Source organism: Monodon monoceros, unplaced genomic scaffold (genome assembly GCF_005190385.1).
Source record: "Monodon monoceros isolate NGI ecotype Baffin Bay Population unplaced genomic scaffold, NGI_Narwhal_1 Super_Scaffold_5, whole genome shotgun sequence".
NCBI classification, from domain to species: domain Eukaryota; kingdom Metazoa; phylum Chordata; class Mammalia; order Artiodactyla; family Monodontidae; genus Monodon; species Monodon monoceros.
The window spans coordinates 20,135,542-20,154,857 of NW_021703782.1; the positions used below are offsets into that span (position 1 = coordinate 20,135,542).

Genomic DNA, 19,316 nt, shown 5'->3' on the forward strand with positions numbered 1-19,316 from the left:
TTGAGGAGAGAATGAGTGGCCTACTCCCACTTTCTTCATAGTGGGACAAGGTAAAGTGATCAAATGTGTTTTTCACAACCTTCTAGATTGGAGACATCTATGGAGTCAAGCATACAGGTTTTTCTAAAAAGAAAATGTTCCTTTTGAATGATGTCATCTGCTTCTCCTTTCTCCCCTCTCCTACCCACTTATCCTTCCTTTTCTGATGAGATCTTCCAGAAAATCAAAGGTGGGGTTTGGTGAGCAACTTCCCAGTTATCACCAGCTATCTATATGTTAAGATCTTTATAAGCTCAGTCAACACTGCCTGCCCCAGAGAAAGGGGGAAAGGGCAGTAATCCAGGGATCTAGAAGCAGCTTTTATGCCTCTTCGTGTACGGACTGAATTGTGCATTTAGTGGGGCTGGGTTTGGTTTGTTTCTCAAATTCTTTAGACAATAGCAACTGTTTCAACCTGAAAATACTCTTGAAAGCATCAGCGCTCACCCCCAGCGAGTGGGAATAAGCACACAAGTGCCCCACAGCAGAGGAATGCACCAATACATCACCTGACATCCCCACCCTTCCCAGTGAGGGAACGGGCATCCAGAATGAGGACGAGGTGATCTACAAGCTCATGAGACAACACAGAGGAGAATCTTGCCAGTGCAGCATGAGCCAAAGAAGCTGGACAGGAATGTATAATTCCATTTGTACAAAGAACAAAATGAAGGGAAACTAAGCTGTGCTGTTGGAAGTCAGGGTAACAATGGCCCTGGGCCTGGCCATAACCAGGTGATCCTTCCGTGGTACTACTGACATCTGCTCTTGTTCTGGGGCTGGATGCGTGGGTTGAACAGTTAGTGAGCCTTCAACAAATTGTGCACTTCAGAAATGTGCTCCATTTGCGTGTGTGTGTGTGTGTATCTCAGATTTCAAAATAAAATAAACAATCAAGGGCTGCATCAGCTGTGGGGCAAGCAGGTCAGAAGATCCATGTGGGCCTTTGGAAAGGAGAGGCCCTTACAGACACTGCTTTCCTCCTTCAGTGGCACTTCCCTCCTGCGTGGTGGTCTGGTCTATGTTTCCTCTCCACGGGCTGTAAGTGACAAACTGGGGATAGGAGGGGATGGCCAGCACAGGCAGCAGTGGGATCCCCAAATGCTCCCCTCTCGTGGGATCATGGCTTTGAGGTGGCTGACAAAAGGGGGAAAAAAAACAAAAAAATATTGCTATTGTTGTTTTCAACATTAGGACTCCAGATTACCCAGAAGAGTGAAGACCCCCAAGAGCATTTTGGCACTTGAAGTCAAAGTTCTTCCAGAATCTCTTCAGAAGGACAAAGAGTCCAGAGTGTAAGAAGAAGCAGAGGTATGAGGGGCAGCCCTTGGTCCCAGGGCTCTTGGAGGAAAAACCTGGGAGAGGATGAGAGCTTAAAACCTCCCAGAGCCAAGGAAATGGGTTTCCAGTGGCAAACTTCTTTTGAGGTTATAATCCAGGATTTATTATTGTTGTTGTGGCTGTTATTAGTTTGATTCATGTAAAAATTTCCCTGTCAGAAACCCTTAAAAGAAGAACCATCCTCTTTGAGATAAAAGAGGACAAACCAATTCAAAAATTTCACTTCTTCATTTCTTTTGCTGAATCTCAAGTGAACGTAAGGAAAAAAAAAAAAAAAAACCACTGAGACACACAGATCTATTTTAAGAACAGCAGGTATTTCCACATTGGTGCTTTGACTTATTTGTAGACCAGAAACCGGATCGCAGGTCCACAAAGCCCCGTCCCACCTGGCGTTTGCTCTGCACGGGTTCTGGGAAAGAGCAGCATGGGGTCAAGCCAAAAAGGCAGTTCTGTCTTTTTTTATGATCGAATGCTGAGAATGTACTGATTTATAGCATCTACTTTGATATTTTACACAGAGGCCAAGATTGGAGCTTAGCCCAGTCCTTTCTGGAAATGTATGCTTTGAACCAGGAGGTCCACTTAAAGAAAAGAAGCAGAATTGTGTGTTCCCTGGTGACTTACATCACCACTGTTATGTGCAGCTATCCTTGTCGAGACTGTATCTGGGAGCTGCTCGTGGGAGGTTTGTTCCCATCTGAAGTGTGATGGTATTCAAGTCACCACGAGTGTACCCGCCGGGGGGATGCTTCCATTTCTAGAAACACGCCCCAATGAATGTGTGGGAAGGGATTTCACAGATTTCAAGTCTGGGTGTTCCCCTACAAGGAATCACACAATATTTGAGTCTGAAATGAACATCTGGATCACCGGGTCCAGGCTGTGGTCACTGAGACGCGTGGCCCGGGAGCCCCACCAAAGTCCATCTTGAGGTGGAGCTGCAGGAGGGATTTCCAAGGTGATGTCTCCAGGCTTGGCATCTGCTGGGATTATTGCCACATGGTCTCCATTTATACACTGTGCTTCCACAAATAAGTTATCATTTGACAACACTTACCAAAGCTAACAAGAGTTGAAAACCACTGATCTACTTCAGGTCGTTATTTTACAAATGAGAAAACCGGGCACAGAGAAACAGGACTGATCCAGGACTCCCAAACAGAAAGATCAGCAGATAGCCGAGAGCTGTCAAACATCAAAGAAAAATGAACATTATGAAAAAGTGGCAATCCAATTCAACAAATGGAAAAAGGCCATACAGCAAAGTTTTGAAGGTAATTATAATTAATATAGTCAAGGAAATTAGAGAATGTAAACTATCTATAAAACACGAAGAGTTTGTTATGAAAAAGAACTAGGGAAATTGGAAAATCAAAAAAAAGATTGCTAATTACAATATCAATAGGCTCAGTAGCAAAATAGACATGGTTGAGGAATGAATCAGTGAACTGGAAGACCAGGCATTTCCTGCAGACTGTTCATGAGGACAAAGAACTCAGAGTAAGAGAGAAAAGCGGACACATAAATGGGAGAGCCAGAAGTCCTGTTACTTATTTTCCTAGAGTTCCAGGAAAACAGAGAGAATCCAGGGAGGAAAATAATCAATTAACAAATAGAAGAACATTTACCAGATTTTTTTCAGTTCTGAGCAGGACTAGCCTCACTGCTGTGTGGCCTTCGCAGTCACACGGGGCCCTCTGCTCAGAAGGCCCTCCACTTGATTTAATGCCCTGCTGTCACCAACTTGAAATCGTTAATAATTTAAGCTTAGAACTTGGGTTTTGTAGGTGAGGTCTGGTGGGATAATGAAGCGTGCCTGTGAGCAGAGGAGACATCATGCAGAACTAATGTCTGCCGTTTTTTTGCTGCCTGATTCGAGTTCACAGCACCCCATAAATAGGGTTCCTATGCACTCAGGACGTGTGGAGTTTATTCAGCAAAACTCAAATCATGTACAGGTAAGTGTGTACCTTTATAGCCGAGGGAGTGGGGCGCTGACAGCTTGAGGAGCCACACTCTTCACTTGAACCAGAATTTGCTTCAAATGCAAATGGAAGGCAGTGGCCTTCTCAGCAACAAGAACACCCAAGGCACCCCGGCCTAGCTTCTCTCACCTGTTTACATCCCTGTAACAGCTGAACACTTACTCTAAAGTGATGATGACACAGCAGGAAAGGGAAACACCTTTTTATTTTTTTTGCGGTACGTGGGCCTCTCACTGTTGTGGCCTCTCCCGTTGCGGAGCACAGGCTCCGGATGCGCAGGCTCAGCGGCCATGGCTCACGGGCCCAGCCGCTCCACGGCATGTGGGATCCTCCCGGACCGGGGCACGAACCCGTGTCCCCTGCATCAGCAGGTGGTACTCTCAACCACTGCGCCACCAGGGAAGCCTGAGAAGCACCTTCTGATTCAGTCCTTCCTTTCTCCTCACCAAGCCAAAGTGTCAATAAGTGAACTAAAAATACTTGAGTTAGTTTTTTGCAGTGTTTTCATTGTTCTGGTAAGAATGAAATACACCTGCATGTATGAGGTACAAAATAAGCTAGGTAATCTCAATCGTTCTTCATGTGACTTAAAATGCTCTTTCATTTGCATTTAAAACTGGCATTGCACAATATAAAGGTGAATGCTAAAATGCACATGAACAATTTAAAATTTCAACTTTTCTTTATTTGGAACGACATTAAGTAAAAACACCATGGCTAGTCAAGAAAGACTGTGAAGGAAAGGAAAGCTTTATACTTTGGTACCTTTAAGCGTGCTGTTTTCCTATGTTTTGAACAAGGGTCCCCCATTTAAATTTTGCATGAGGTCCTGCGAATGAGGTAACTGGCCCTGTTTAAAAAGCCTGACAAATTCACAGCAGAATACATTTTAAACATGCTTATTTTGGAATTTCAAAGGTAAAGGGGAATTTTTGAGGTTTCCAAAGAGAAAAAGAAGAGCTCATTTACAAGAAATGAAAGTGACCAGGAAAAGTGATGGCCGAGCTGGGTAAGGATTCCTTTGCTGACCACTTGGGATGTGGGCACCGAGGGGTCCCCTTCCCAGGGCTCCCCACTCTGAACAGCCAGGTGGCCCAGCCTGCATCTTGTCTTCATCTGGTCTAGAAAGCAAAGGAGGTGGAGAAGCCAGCATCCTGGGGCAGTAAGCAGGCTGGTTGTGAAACTCCTAGGGCTGTCTCCTCACAGAAGCAGCAGTGCTGGCTCTGGATCCAGTCCAGCTTCCCGGGATGTGCAGAGATGCAACTCAGCTGGGCTGTCTCCGTGGGGCTGTGGGCGGTGGGCTGCAGCTCAAGGACACATTGGAACAAAGCGTCCCACTGCTCCAGCACCTGGACATCTGGGCCCAGCAGAAAGCCCAGGAAGATGGAGTGGGTAGTGGAGGCCGACTGTCATTTTCCATGTCAGAGGATGGCCAGGACTAACTCTGAGTTCACGCCCTGTGTTCATGCACTGGTAGACAGCGCGCACACACACACACACACACACACACACACACACACACATCTACAGGAATCCACAGACATACAGACACACACAGATACCTATAGACACACACAACACACATACATTAATATACGTTACACAGATACATACATAGGCACACATGCACAAATATGCACGGACACACATGGACACACCCAGACACATACTTATATATACACACAGACACGTACATATACAGACATACACATAGACATATACACATCGGTAGATACACAAACACACACACAGATGCACAGACACACAGACACACACAGCAGTGGAAATTTCTCCCTTGGCTCTTCAAATACAGAAATATACCAACCATTCACTTTGGCCAAGCAAACTCCTGTGCAATGTTAGCACCTGGTGAACGACACGGTCAGTCAGGGTTCTGCCTTTCATCCCGTCCTCTTCATCCCCTGGTAGAGGCACTAATGAGCAAACCCAGCCAAGCTGTCCAGGAGGAGGGATGCAGAGCAACAAAGCGTTGGGAAAAAGTCCGGTCAGCCAGAGGTGCTGGCTGACCCGCTAGGTGCACACTCAGCCCTGTCCTTGCTGCTCCGGTCCAGGCTCAGGAAGGAATGGAACGCAACTTCTGCTTCAAAGGACTTACAGCCAAACGTCCATAAAACATACACCTCCAATTGGATGGTACCTCGTGTTACAGGGGCCGTGAGAGCTGAGGGAACGCGAGGGAGTGGGCGCTCGGCAGTGGAAGGAAGGGAAGATTTATGGGGAAAGAGGGGTGGGCCGACTTCTCCGGATGGAAGAGCTCAGGCCAGAGAGTGAGGCCAGAGCGGGCAGACAGGTGCCCTCACTGGGCAGGCATGAAGGGTGGTGCCGGGCCGAGGACCCCGAAGACATATGGGGTCACGTGAACAGGTTCCTGTGATGCAGGCATTCTGTGCATTTTAAATGTGCTTTCTGGATCTCTGATAGGAAACCAGTCGACACAGGTTTCCATAAGAATTCAACCACGGACTCTGTTCTGCTGGGCAGAACGCAGTCTGTAAATCCTCATGCGAGCAGATGGTGCAGGCCGTAAGGCTTATGGGGAGGTGACAAATTGCAGTTGGGAGACGGGACGAGAGGGTCCTGATTCTAATGCACAGCAGAGTTGATCCACTCTGCTAGGTCAACAGCGTGTGGAGCTGGAAAGCTGCTGTTGGCTGGAAAGCTGCTGTTGGCTGAAAAGGACTGGCCCCAGGGAGGAGTGAGTCCCTCACCCAGGTGCTCACAGCTCTTGGTCGAATTTGAAGCCCATTTGCAAGGAAATGCAAAGTGTAGGGTGAGTCCGCTCAGCCCACCTTCAGAATGAAATGCAAAATGACCTCGAAGGGGAAATCTTGTCTTTCTAACACAGCTGAACTTCCAGAAGTGTCACTAACCACGTGAAAGGGGGAAACCACATGTGGGGGGCAGTGGCAGCCATCAATTTTGACTTTTAAAATGCCTTTAAACTATCCATGTGCTGAAGATGGTTGCAGAAAATGACTTCCCTTGATGGTGCTTCTGTCTGTGTGGTTAGAGACTTGCCTTAGAGGATAAAGGGCCAAGCTAAAGGTTAAGGGGATAAGTGAGGGCTGAGGGAATGGATCTTATTTAATCGTTCTCTCTGTGGTTGGAAAGAGAAGGCGCACAATAAAATCTCTAAGTCCAGACATTTAAAAACAGAAACAAGTGTATATTGACAAACCCACTCCGTGAAGGCAGTTCTACTCCTGTGGGAGTGGGTGATGTAGGTCAGGCAGCATCTGTGCCATAGGAGCAGACCCTGTGCTGGGCCTGAGGTCTGGAGAATCACTCTAGACCATCCAAGGGTACCAGGCCCGAGCTTGGCCCTGGGTTATAGCAGGGGTCCCCAGGCACAAGGCACCCCCCAGCCTTGGGGTCCACGTGGATGGAGAGGTCCTTGGCCCTCCATCCTGGGAAGCCTGGACGAGTGAGGATCATGTGGTAGCTGCCCTTGCTCTTACAGGTCCACCTTTGGAACTTGGTTCCAGAGTTGCTCTTGGGTGCCGAGGACCACTTGGACTCCTTGTGCAGGGCCCAGCTCTGTAGATGCCTGGGAGGCAAAGTTTGAGGAGTCTCCACCCACTGCCACCAAAGCCTGCCCTTTTCCTTCTCCAGCATATTCCTCAGCCTGTGCATAACTTCTAAGTCTAACCTCACCCTCTCATGCTGCAGACACATGTGATAAGTCACGACGCACTGGTTGGAACATAAAAGCTTTCTTCCCAAGCTGAACCTCCCCATGCATGGACTGGAACTTTGCCTGGAGGAGCTGTGGTGAGAAGGTTGGGACTCAGCTCCCAAGCAGGTCGCTTGAAATTTTTCACGGTGATGTGCCCAAGTGTAGGGGAAATGGGAGGACAAAACACATTTATCTGGGGTCTAAATCCCTGCCCTCTGTGTAGTGCTTTCCATAGGCCAGTTGTCAGTTAACTAAAAGGAGGCAAAAGAATATGTAGAAGTACATCTCTTTTCTCCAACCTAGAAGAATCACCTGTCACTCTTCTTGACATTTCTCAAACATTTTGGGGGTGTGTCAAGGAGGTGCCTCATCCTTGGCTTCGCTCCATGTCTGGGAATCAAGAAAAGACAGCTCAGCCCTGCAATGTGATTTCCTCCACTCACTGAGGCTCTGTGACCCAGGCAGAGTGGAGAGAGCACCAAACAAGCAGTTATGAGGTCCACGGGCTCAATACACCCCATTTTGGGGGCTTAGTTGCTCCCTCTGTAAAACAGTGTGAATTAGACCTGGGATCCTTTGTGTTACCCCCTTAGAACCTACATCCAAACCATGTTGACTACATAGTAAACCTATTGTTTTTAGATTTCTTTTAATCAAAGGCCTGGACTATTCGAACCCGAATTAAGGAACCCAAGTCTTTCTGAGGTCTAAGTGGCCTTCTCCAGGAATACGTGGTATGTCCTTCTGTTCCCAAGGCCTCTAGATTGCGGATGAACAAGCCTGGATGAAGGGCCCTTCCAGCTCAAACTTTCGGCATCCCACCTCAAAATGAGCACACCTCGAGTTCAGGCCAGCAGGAATGAACATGCACCAGGCAGATCTTTAACAAGAGGACATAAGAAACCTTTCCAATTCCCTTTCAACCCTCAATACATAATGGCAAAGATTAGACATTGCTTCCCTGAATTGAGTAGCCAGATGCCAACCACTTACTTCGAAAATAAATCACTTACTACATCTTTTTTACCTGCCGAAATGTGATTTCCAATACTGCATCCAGTTGGCAAATTTCAGGCTTTTGTGAAAATAGGTGGAACCTAAATCACTGTCTCCAAGACTGGCAAGCTCTCGCCCTGGTGTAATGCTGCCACCTAGTGGACGCTTGGGGAGCAGCCACATGCGGTGCCCGTCCTGCAGCAAAGCGCTCCCCTGTGTCAGCCATGCCCGTGGAAGGGGCCCAGCAAGCCTGCTGCCTTCCTGCCAAGGTCAGGCCAGACCGCCTATGTTGACTCGATGGGATGGTCATCGCTCCCGTCTTTCTCTTCTTTTCCTCCCCTCCCATCTCTTAAAAGAGGTTCAACCCAATGAAATGAATCCCCCTTGGAGGCAGCTCCTGCAGCAGAGGACCAGGTTTTTACTTGGAGAGAACACTGCCGACTCTTAGAAATTACCCTGGGCATGGCCCTGGCACAGGTGGACTCAACCCTAGCAGGTCGGGGGCTGTTAGATTCCGGAGGACAGGGCCCCTCCCTATCAGGGTTTCAGGAATAAGGCTCACTTAGGGATCGTCATTCTGCCCTGGTCCCCCTAGTTCACTATAACAGGGTGCCTAGGGGCCCAGCATGAGCTGATCAATTTGTCACTTGGTGGCTTCACAGGGGCCCACACATGTGCCAGGTTGGTGCCTCCCGAACATGAACTGCATAGAACTGCCATCCCACACCTGGAGGGACCCGGAGCTGGTGTCTGTGGACCTTGTCAGACAGATTGAGAAACCAGCTTACAGGCTTCTGGGCCCAAGGGATTGTGAGCTCTGGGTGGCAGAAACCAGGGTCCCATACCTGGTTCCCCTCCTGTCCCAGTGTCTCATCAGCTCCTCCCCAGGAAGCCCCAGATGCAGATGAGATGATCATTCCCGATTTAACAGCTAAAGCAGTGCCAGGCAGAAGGTGGTTTTCTCCAGGGCTCCCTGGGAGGGCCCCTGGGAACTGGAGTCTGGTCCAACTCCACAGGCCACAGACAGGTTATGGGGAAAATCATCCCAAGTTCCAGGCTCCTGCTTCCGCATTGGTCCTTCCCTAGGACTCTGGAATTTAATTTTACTAGAACAAAATACTACCTGGGGTGTTTCCCCAGGTATTGGCTCTGGGCCTTCTTTGGGCTATAGAAAACCTTCTGCTGGCCTTTTCATCTTCTCTCTTCTCTAGTTTTCTCTCTCTCTCTCTCTCTCTCTCTCTCTCTCTCTCTCTTTCTCTCTCTCTCACACACACACACACACACACACACACACACACACATACCCCTGGCTGAATCCCAGATTTTGAAAATCCCCACATACAAACCTGTCTCTCAGCCCTCCCAGGGTTTCTCTGTCCCTCTGAGGAAGGATGACAATGGGTGGCAGGGTGACATTTATCTTTGACCTCCAAAGCCCTTGAGCTGTTTCCTTGGGAGGGGGCTGGAGAGCAGAGGGGGACTCCACCCTGAGGCCCTGCAGGGTGAGGTTAAAACTGATGACCTTGGGATGACCAAGGCCTCCTAGGGTCAGAGGGCAAAGCCAGAACACAGTGGTTGGACTGCACACAATCCCTGCCAGGTCTGGCTGGGCAAATCCACACGGAGAGGCCCTCATGACAGCCAGGGAGCCACCTGTGACTGTCCATCCTCTCACTGCTCTCTTGTCCATGTGGGCGGGAACCTCGGGAAATCTCTTCCAGTGCCTTTATCTGCCTGCTCCACCCCCGGACGGCCTGTGTCCGACACCAACAGGTGAACACAGCGGCTGTTAGACATCAACCACCAATGCCTGGGCACTTTCTCCAGGTGAGCCTGGCCTCCTCCAGTGCTCCCAGAGGCTCAGTGTCTCCCTGTGGATGATGTCACACAAGTGCCTGGTCCCGTCTGTGAAAAGCCTGCAGGGCCGCATAGGGTGGGCCGAACCCGGGGAGCAGGGAAAGGAATACTGGACTCTAGCAGATTCTAGCACAGCCCCATTTTGTCCAGGTGACTTCTGACGTCTGCCTCCCCTCCACCGCTGTGCCCACTGTCCCGGCTGGCCAGAGTCAGGGTGAATGCTGGGTCCAGAGAAAGAACCCCTGGCCGTGAAGGTGGGGTGTCTCTAGGTTGTTAAACACAGCCGTTCAGAGATCAAAGTCAGGTGCCTCAGCCGGTCCCCAGTTCTCTGGTTGACCTGGAAGCAGGGGCCCGGGGCTGTCTCAGAGGATGGGGGATATGGTGCCCTGGCAGGCTGTTGGACGCATAGGTCAGTGAGGGCCATCTTTACACAAATGCAATCACATCTGATGTCGGATTCTCTGAATGAGAGTACTCCTCTAAGGTCAGCATTTCTGAGCCTACAAGCCACCGTGGGAAACAGAGGAGCGGACACACGGGCACACGGTGTTCACACGTGGTTTTTCCCGGGATGCCCCAGTGACTCCCAGGGCCCTGTGCTCTTGCTGAGATGATGTGGCCAAAGCCTGGTCCGTGCAGGTGGGGAAGCTGAGGGGACAGAGAGGAAGAGAGACTCAGGGCAGGAACAGCCAGTCCTGGCCAGGCCGCCTGCCCATAGCTGCCCCCGTTTACACAGCACTGTGTCCTCAGCCCGCACTCAGGTGAGCAGGGGACACAAGGTGAGCATGGTGCTCCCCTCCTGCCCATGACCCTCACCCCGACCCCTGCAGGCTTGCGGACTCTCTGGGGACAGAGTCCTTTCTTCTCCTGCCTCAGGCCTCGGGAAGCTGCCAAGTGCTGGAGGGATCAGGGGGGATGGGCCAGGTACCCTCACTGACAAGCAGTGGCGTCCAGGGTACAGTCTGGCCACAGCTGCCAGTAGCTAAAGCGCACATGTCTACAGATTGCCAACAGACACATGAAAGAATGCTCAACATCATTAATCATTAGAGAAATGCAAATCAAAACTACAATGAAATATCATCTCACACCAGTCAGAATGGCCATCATCAAAAAATCTACAAACAATAAATGCTGGAGAGGGTGTGGAGAAAAGGGAACACCCTTGCACTGCTGGTGGGAATGTAAATTGATACAGCCACTATGGAGAACAGTATGGAGGTTCCTTAAAAAACTACAAATAGAACTACCATACAATCCAGCAATCCCACTACTGGGCATATACCCTGAGAAAACCATAATTCAAAAAGAGTCATGTACCACAATGTTCATTGCGGCTCTATTTACAATAGCCAGGACATGGAAACAACCTAAGTGTCCATAATCAGATGAATGGATAAAGAAGATGTGGCACATATATACAATGGAATATTACTCAGCCATAAAAAGAAATGAAATTGGGTTATTTGTAGTGAGGTGGATGGACATAGAGTCTGTCATACAGAGTGAAGTAAGTCAGAAAGAGAAAGACAAATACTGTATGCTAACACATATATATGGAATCTAAGAAAAAAATAATGTCATGAAGAACCCAGGAGTAAGACAGGAATAAAGACACAGACCTACTAGAGAATGGACTTGAGGATATGGGGAGGGGGAAGGGTAAGCTGTGACAAAGCGAGAGAGTGGCATGGACATATATACACTACCAAACGTAAGGTAGATAGCTAGTGGGAAGCAGCCGCACAGCACAGGGAGATCAGCTCAGTGCTTTGTGACCACCTAGAGGGGTGGGATAAGGAGGCTGGGAGGGAGGGAGATGCAAGAGGGAAGAGATATGGGGACATATGTATATGTATAACTGATTCACTTTGTTGTAAAGCAGAAACCAACACACTATTGTAAAGCAATTATACTCCAATAAAGATGTTAAAAAAATAAAATGAAATAAAGTGCACATGTCGGTACTTCCCTGGTGGCATAGTGGTTAAGAATCCACCTACCAATGCAGGGAACATGGGTTCGAGCCCTGGTCCGGGAAGACCCCACATGCCGTGGAGCAACTAAGCCTGTGCGCCACAACTACTGAGCCTGCACTCTAGAGCCTGTGAACCACAACTACTGAGCCCACCTGCCACAACTACTGAAGCCCGTGTGCCTAGAGCCTGTGCTCTGCAACAAGAGAAGCCACCACAATGAAAAGCCTGCACACTGCAACGAAGAGTGGCCCCGGCTCGCTGCAACTGGAGAAAGCCCACATGCAGCAACAAAGACCCAACACAGCCAAAAATAAATAAATAAATAAATTTATTAAAAAAAATAAAGTACACATGTCCTCTGACCCCCAGCAGTCCACACTCATCACAACATAGGACACACAGGAGTGGAGTCCCAAGGGCACTGGTTTCTTTGGAAAGAGCCTGAAAGCAGGTGGTCCTCTGGGAAGCTGACTCTGAGGGAGCGTCGGGGCAAGCATTTATCAACGAGGGTGCAGGGTCCATACCATCAGCAGTGGACAAAGGAAGGGGCACAGCAGCTTTTCCACAGGGGCTCCAGGGCTCACATGACCCAGCAGAGCTGTCCCAGGTGGGCCAAAACCGCCAGACCTGCACAGACCTGGACAACCCATCTGGTTGGAGACCCACCCGCAGCCTCCCTCAGGAGGCCTGCCTATGCCATGAAGCTGCGAGGCGCTTAAACTCTACACTGGATGAAGTCAGGTCCCTGGGAACCCGAGATACTCCTTCAGGCCCTGGGTTTCCCTCTGGGACAGCTTCTGGCTCAGCCCTGGGAGCTCTTCCCAGTGGACCAGAGGCGGGTCACGGTACAGCTGAAGATGCTCAGGATGGGGCCCCCACCCTCTTCTTCCCAGGGTGGGGGACGCACTGCAGTGACTTGTTCACATGACTAGATGTTCTAGTAAAAGGGAGGCATTTTGAGCACAGTGCATGAGACCATGGTCTCCCTTCTGGACCTTCCCAGTGTATTCACATTTGTCTATTCTTACAAAGCGGTCCCAGACTGGATGAGATTCAGGCTCTGGAGATGCTTCCGCTCCCCCTGACCCCTGAACACCCAGGGAGTGTCTTCCTCCCAAAGGCTGCACATGAAACTCACCCAGGGGCCTTTAAACATTGCCAACACCCAGGCCACAGCCCAGACCCGAGGAAACCAGCATGACATTCCTCTGCAGGCAAGTCTGAAGGGCAGCAAATCGAGTACCAGAACCCAGACTCCTTGTTACTCCGGTGGGGCCACATCAGCCTCACCCAGGAGCTGAAAGGAATATAGGCCCCACCGTAGACCCACTGAGTCAGAATCTGCTTTTCAACCAGATCTGCAAAATCTGTGAGCACAGGAAGAAGTGAGAAAGCGACTGGGAGCCACTCGGCCCTCTCCTGGGTCTCCCTGGCACTAGCCTCCACTGCCCCTGAGAGAAGGGGCACCTGGCAGAGGAGGCAGGGCCACGGGAGCCCGGGTTTCCCTGCCGACACTTGTATTCATTTCCTGCAGCTGCCGTAACAAAGCACCACAGACTGGGCAGCTTAAACAACAGAAATGTATTGCCTCACAGCCCTGGAGCCTGGAAGTCCAAGATCAAAGGATTGGCAGGGCTGGTTCCTTCTGAGATTGTCAGGGAAGGATCTGGTCCAGGCCTCTTTCCTGGGCCTGTAAATGACTGTCTTCAAGTTCATGTGACATCTCCCTCTGTACATGTCTCTCTGTCCAAATTTCCCCTTTTTATAAGGACAAAGTCATTCTGGATTAGGACCCACCGTCGTGACCTCATCTTACCTAAATCATGTGCAAAGACCCCGTCTCTGAGTCAGTTCACACTAGCAGGCACTAGGCTAGGACTTCAACATCATGTTGGGGACACAACTCACCCACACTTTTTCCAGAGTGTCTCAGGCTGAGGCTGGTGCAGCAGCCCCCTCCTGATGGGTTGGAGCTGCCCAACGTCAAGGGAAATGTAGAAAGTCCCCCAGAAGGTGGCAAGCTGACTTCAGCTGCCCCTGCCATCTTCAGAAATCATCCTCACCAACTCACAGCAAAGCCTCAGGGTCCAACTCTGAAGGAACCATCGAGTTGGTCAGCTAGAGTCTCTCCAAGCTGGGAGTGAAGCTCTGGTTGGACCCCAGTGGGGACCCAGCCATTTCCAGTCTCTTGAGATGAGCCAGTGAACAGAATGACATGGAGTCCATCTGCACAGTGTTATGGGCTGTGTCATGTGCCCCAAATTCTAAAATCCTAACGAAGGGGAAATATGGACTCAAAGACAGACACTCACAGAAGGATGGCCATGTGAGGACATGGAGAAAACAGCCGTCTGCAAGCCAAGGAGAGAGGCCTCAGGAGAAACCAGCCCTGCCCACACCTTGATCTTGAACTTCCAGCCCCCAGGATTGCGAAGCAATAAATGTCTGCTGTTTAAGCCACCCTGTGTGTGGAGCTTTGTTACAGCAGCCCTGGGACACTGCTGCACACAGGGATGTTGACCGGGGGAGGACTTGGTTCTGCTGGCCTAAGGGAAAGGTTGGTCACAGGAAAGAGCATGTAGAATGTGGTCTTGGGGGCAGGGCCTGATGGCCACACCCAGCTGCAGACATACACACAGGTGTGCAGACAGGTGTGGCAGGCAGTCTGAAGAACACAATTTGGTTCTTGTTCCGTGAGACATGGGCCAGGAGCAGCCCCACTGGACCTTGGTCTCTGCATGGACTCCAGGGCAGGCTGCCCTGAATGCCCATCAGCATCCCTGGCCAGGGATTGCAAAGTCTGTTGGGGCCACATGTGAGACCCTGGGGCGCTCAGCAATAAGACGGGGTGTTCACAGATGCCGGGAGCCAGGGACATTACCATTGTCTCTATGAATCTGGCCTTAGTTTCATCCACAGGTAGTGTGACCTGGCAAAAAGGAGGATGGAGAATGTGGGGGCCAGGAGGGGCCCTTCTCAGAGCCTGATGATGTCCTGATGGGGCTGAGCTCCAGGGGGCCCAGCTTGGGGGTGTAGAGAGGGTAGTAAGGGTCCAGGCAGAACCCACAGTACAGTGTAGCCCTAGCAGGTGACTTCTCTCCTCTTTTTTGGCACTACTCGCCCACCTCCTCTCACACCACCTACACCCAGTTTCTCCCCTCCCTCCCTCCCTCCTCCATTCTCTCTCTCACTCTCTCACTCCCTTGTTCTCTCTCTCCCAACACCCAACTTTTCTCTATCGTATTGGCTGTTGGCAGAGATGGATTCACCATGTAGCTATCTATAATTCATATAATCCTCAGGGCCTGGGGTTTGCATGGGCTCCTTCCAAGATCCTTGGAGAAGACCTAGCAAGGTAGTTATGTTTTTTACATAAAATTTCCCCAAGTAAGAAATTTGATCTACAATCTGTCAAGACAGCTGTCTCTTTCCCCTCCATGTTCCTGGGTAGCATTGGAACAGCCATGGGCACTGTTAAAATTCTGGGAAAGGAAAGCTAAGTTAGGGATGCAGAGAGCCTGGGGTCCCTGCAGCAGAGTAGCTTGGTTCCCTGCGTCTTCCATGTATACTTAGGTCACCGCCAGCCTTCCAGGCAGCCAAGGCCACCACCCATTCTACTGAGCACGTGGTTTGAGACGGGAAGGTCACAGGTGATAGGATAGTGTCCTGTTTGCTAACACTGGATTGGTTGGGGGGGACTTGCAGGAGGAACATGGTGGCCACGTGCTGGGCTGGAAGCATATCTGAGAAAGCCTCCTCATGATGGGAGGAGAGGAGGTCCTTATTGTGAGGCGAATCCCCCTGGCAGCCAGGCACCCTGCACAGTGAGACTTATACAATCATTCATATGATTGCACCATGCTTTTGTTTTTTCTTTTTGATGGGAATTAATGGAATTTACCAGAATTCCTATTTTCTTGCATCAAACTTGTAGCCATCTTACACTCAGTATGCAGAATTGCACATTTTATACCTCCCGGCACTTTGGACCAATCTTAGCACACCTGGACCAGAGCCAACTCTGGTGGTTCCAATGAAATCTCTTTCTTAAAGTCGGCTCCACAACCCTGCGTGTGAGCTTCAGACTCCACAAGCCTGAATCCGCCCTGGCCTCCAGGATAGACATAAAAGGTATTCAGTTCCCCTGTTCCAGTGCTTCAGGGATGTGGACTTCCACCGGGATGTTTGTAAGGGAATGGCTTCAAGCTGAAATTAACGTGGATTTTGCTCATTGCTGGGCATCCTGCAAGTCATCTGGGGACCCAGGTGCTGAGGCTTGTGCATTCGAGGCTGAGATCTCCCAGATTCTTCTCCTGAGCGAGGCCTGAACCTCACAGGTTCCTCTGAACCACCCTGAGCTGACAACAGCTCCTGACGCCTTCTCAGGTCCCCCAAACCCCATCCCCCTATTTGTCAGACTCTGCTAGCAGAGAGGGAGTGAAGGAGGCAGCTTAGTTCCCAGGCTGTTCCCCAATTTGCTGACCAACACCGACAGGCTATTCCCTGTTCTTCCATGAAAAGTTGGAACCCACATCACAGAAAAGTGATGAAGTTTTAACAGGGAAAATCACGAAGTCAGATTTCTACCAGCCAAGAGAATTTTAGACCTTCACTCTTCACTGGGCCACTTTGGGATTTCAGGGACCTCTTAGAGGACTGTCCTGGCAGGTGTTCAGTGACCCATCGTAGAAAACATCGGTCCACGCTGTTTGGCTTCATTGGAGAAACCCAACCTGCTGGAACTCAGGTGAGGCTCTGACCTTAACTTCCTGTCCCAGGACCCCAAATGATTCCAAGTCCCCTAAGTCAGAGCCCTGATAAAAAGGAGCACCAGTGATGGGCCACACAACGGGAATGGATTGTACTTTTAAATATTGTCAATGCCTTGACCTCCCTGGGCCCCATTTCAGAGGAATTCAGTCATGCTCTGGGAACGTAGCCTGGACATGAGCCTTTTTAAGGCTCCAGCTGATTCTTCTGTGCAGTCCGTCCTGGGACCCAGTGGTATTAGACAAAGACATCTGGGCTGACCACTTTCTGGGTGCTCTTTTCTGAGTCAGGGACTTTTCATTTGTAAAATAAGGAGTTAATAATCACAGCTATCTCAAAAGTTGGTTGTTTTTTTATTTTTATATCAGTCCTGTGTCTTTATTAAAGAGAGTTAGAAAGAGACTAGGTCTGGCAACCAAGGAGTGAGGTGCTGGCCAGAAAGGTGGGGATGCAAGGGCAGACTGATGGACTGGGAGGGGCCGAGGATACCAGGTGCTGGCAGCAGCTGAGGAGGTGCCCGAGGGTGAGCTTTCAGGCACAGGGGTTGGTGAGGGGGGTGTTGGGTGATCAGCTGGTTCCGCAGGGTATCCAGGATAGATTGGGCGGGCCTGGAATCTCCCTAGATCATCCAGTGGTCCTGATCCTGTGAGCTGCCTTCCATGTCCACCTCACTGACCTCTCCATCATCGGGTGACTCATTGTAGTCATTCATCTCATCCATGCCCTGTGTGTCCCCATCAACCTCTGAGTCCTCTTCACCATCTTCATCCTCATCTTCATCTTCCTCGTCATCACAGTGCCAGGCCTGATGCTGCTGTTCCTGCTGCTGCAGCCCTGTCTCCTCCACACAGGGTCGATCCAGACTAAACCACAATGTCTCAGTCACACAGGGGAAGGGCGAGGGGAACAAGGTGCGCATGGCTTCTAGGCTGGGTTTGAGTCCTGGCTGCACCACTTACTAGCTGTTTGACCTTGGCCGAGTCACTTAACCTCTCCAAGACTCAGTTTCCTCATTGCACCGGGAGGTGGCAGCTGGCGGCAACCCAGAAGCACTTCACTTTCAAAAGTTAGTTGATTTTAGGCTTAAAATAGAAAATATATCTGAAAAGGCTTTGCCAGCTCGATTATGCAAATGCAACTTTTATTACAGAGGGCTCAAAAATGACACTGCACATACCTAGTCTACCAAAGCAGGCTGAACCATTTGTGTGCCTGAGCAATGCTCTGGGCATTAACACACTGTTTGAGTTTTTTACTATAAAGCCCTTTGTGTGCTGGTGCTCAGTGGTCAGAGGTGCAACCCATGGGCTGCTGCAGGGCATCATAGAGACATTCATCTCTCTGACCCGTGAGTGCTCACTGGGTACTCTCCAAAAGTTGAGAATGGGGAGAGAGGAAGACTATGACCCCCACAGACTCTAATTCCACCCTCAAGTGATGTGGATAAGTAGTCTAACTTTGTTTTCTCTCCTGATGAAGCCTCCAAGAATCACCAGTGGCCTGAGGCTTCACCTGAGGACCAAGTAGTGTCCGCCCCTCCGTTGACCATGAAGGGAGTTGTCTTTGGGAAAACCTGGGCCGTGGCTGGCTTCCAAGTGCCGTGCACTGTCACTCTGCTGGTTAGGCTGGTTCCTCAGGGGCAGGAGGACAGGGAATTGCAGCAAAAGTCCAAGTTCCACTGAAGAAGTACCTGCAGGTCTGGAAAGGGTGCCCCCTGCTCTCGGTGGACCTGATTCTCGCCTGACTTGGGGCTTCCCAGCACCCACCCCACCCTCTCACCGCAGAGCAGGGGGTCAATCTCTGCACAGTGCAGGGAAAGCAGACCTTTCCTTGTGCACTGACATACTTGGCTCTTTCGAAGACGTCAGTAACAGTGCGTCAGGCCCCAGGTCCATGCCGGTAAGCAGGGGAAACCTGTTCTACACACTGAGAACTGAAAGGGGAAAAGCAGTTCAAACTGGTTAATAAGAGAGAGTTATTTTCATGTTGAGAAGAGCATTAAAAGTACAGGAAGTTCTGAAAAAAAGAATAGACACAGACACCTGTTTGACAGAGTCACACGCACTCACACATACACACAAAGAATCCCTGGGGAAACATTACAAAAGAATACAGGTCCCATGAGCCAGCTGTGGACCCTGTGTTTCCAAACGATAACATACAGAAGTAGGAATTCGGAATAGAATGAACTCTCTGGCACTTTAGCCAGCAAGTTCTCATCGCAGAACGTTCAGGAAAGGATGTCGTACTGACGTTAAGAGAAGAGTGTCCCAGAATGAACAAATGTCTGAAAGTTTTGATTGCAGAGTAAAGTCGATTGACGTGGCTCCCTGTTCCATGCTATGCTTTACCTCGGCAGCCCTTTGCTTTGGAGAGATCCCCTCTGCTCAATTCTGTCCATCTCAGGACAGAACTCATCTCTGAGCCAAGGAGAGTCTGCTCGGGTCCTAGTGTCCTGATACCCGTTGTGTGTTTAGGTCACTTTTTTTCTGTCTGATTTCCCCGCCATGTTCATAATCGTGTGAGGTACAAAGTGCTGGTAAGTGGGATTGGCTTAATCAAGCATCCTCTTTTCTTTCTTCTTCAGGGTTGAATGCTGACAGAAGTAAGAAGAGGTGGGGAGGGATGGAGCAGGCTGGAGGCTTATCA

The 19,316-nt window shown here is 50.0% G+C and overlaps 1 pseudogene; it reads right to left on the reverse strand.

Moving 5' to 3' along the window:
* Positions 1-17,286: 17,286 nt before the first annotated feature.
* LOC114884711 lies at positions 17,287-17,613 on the reverse strand (annotated as a pseudogene).
* Between the last annotated feature and the right edge of the window lie 1,703 nt (positions 17,614-19,316).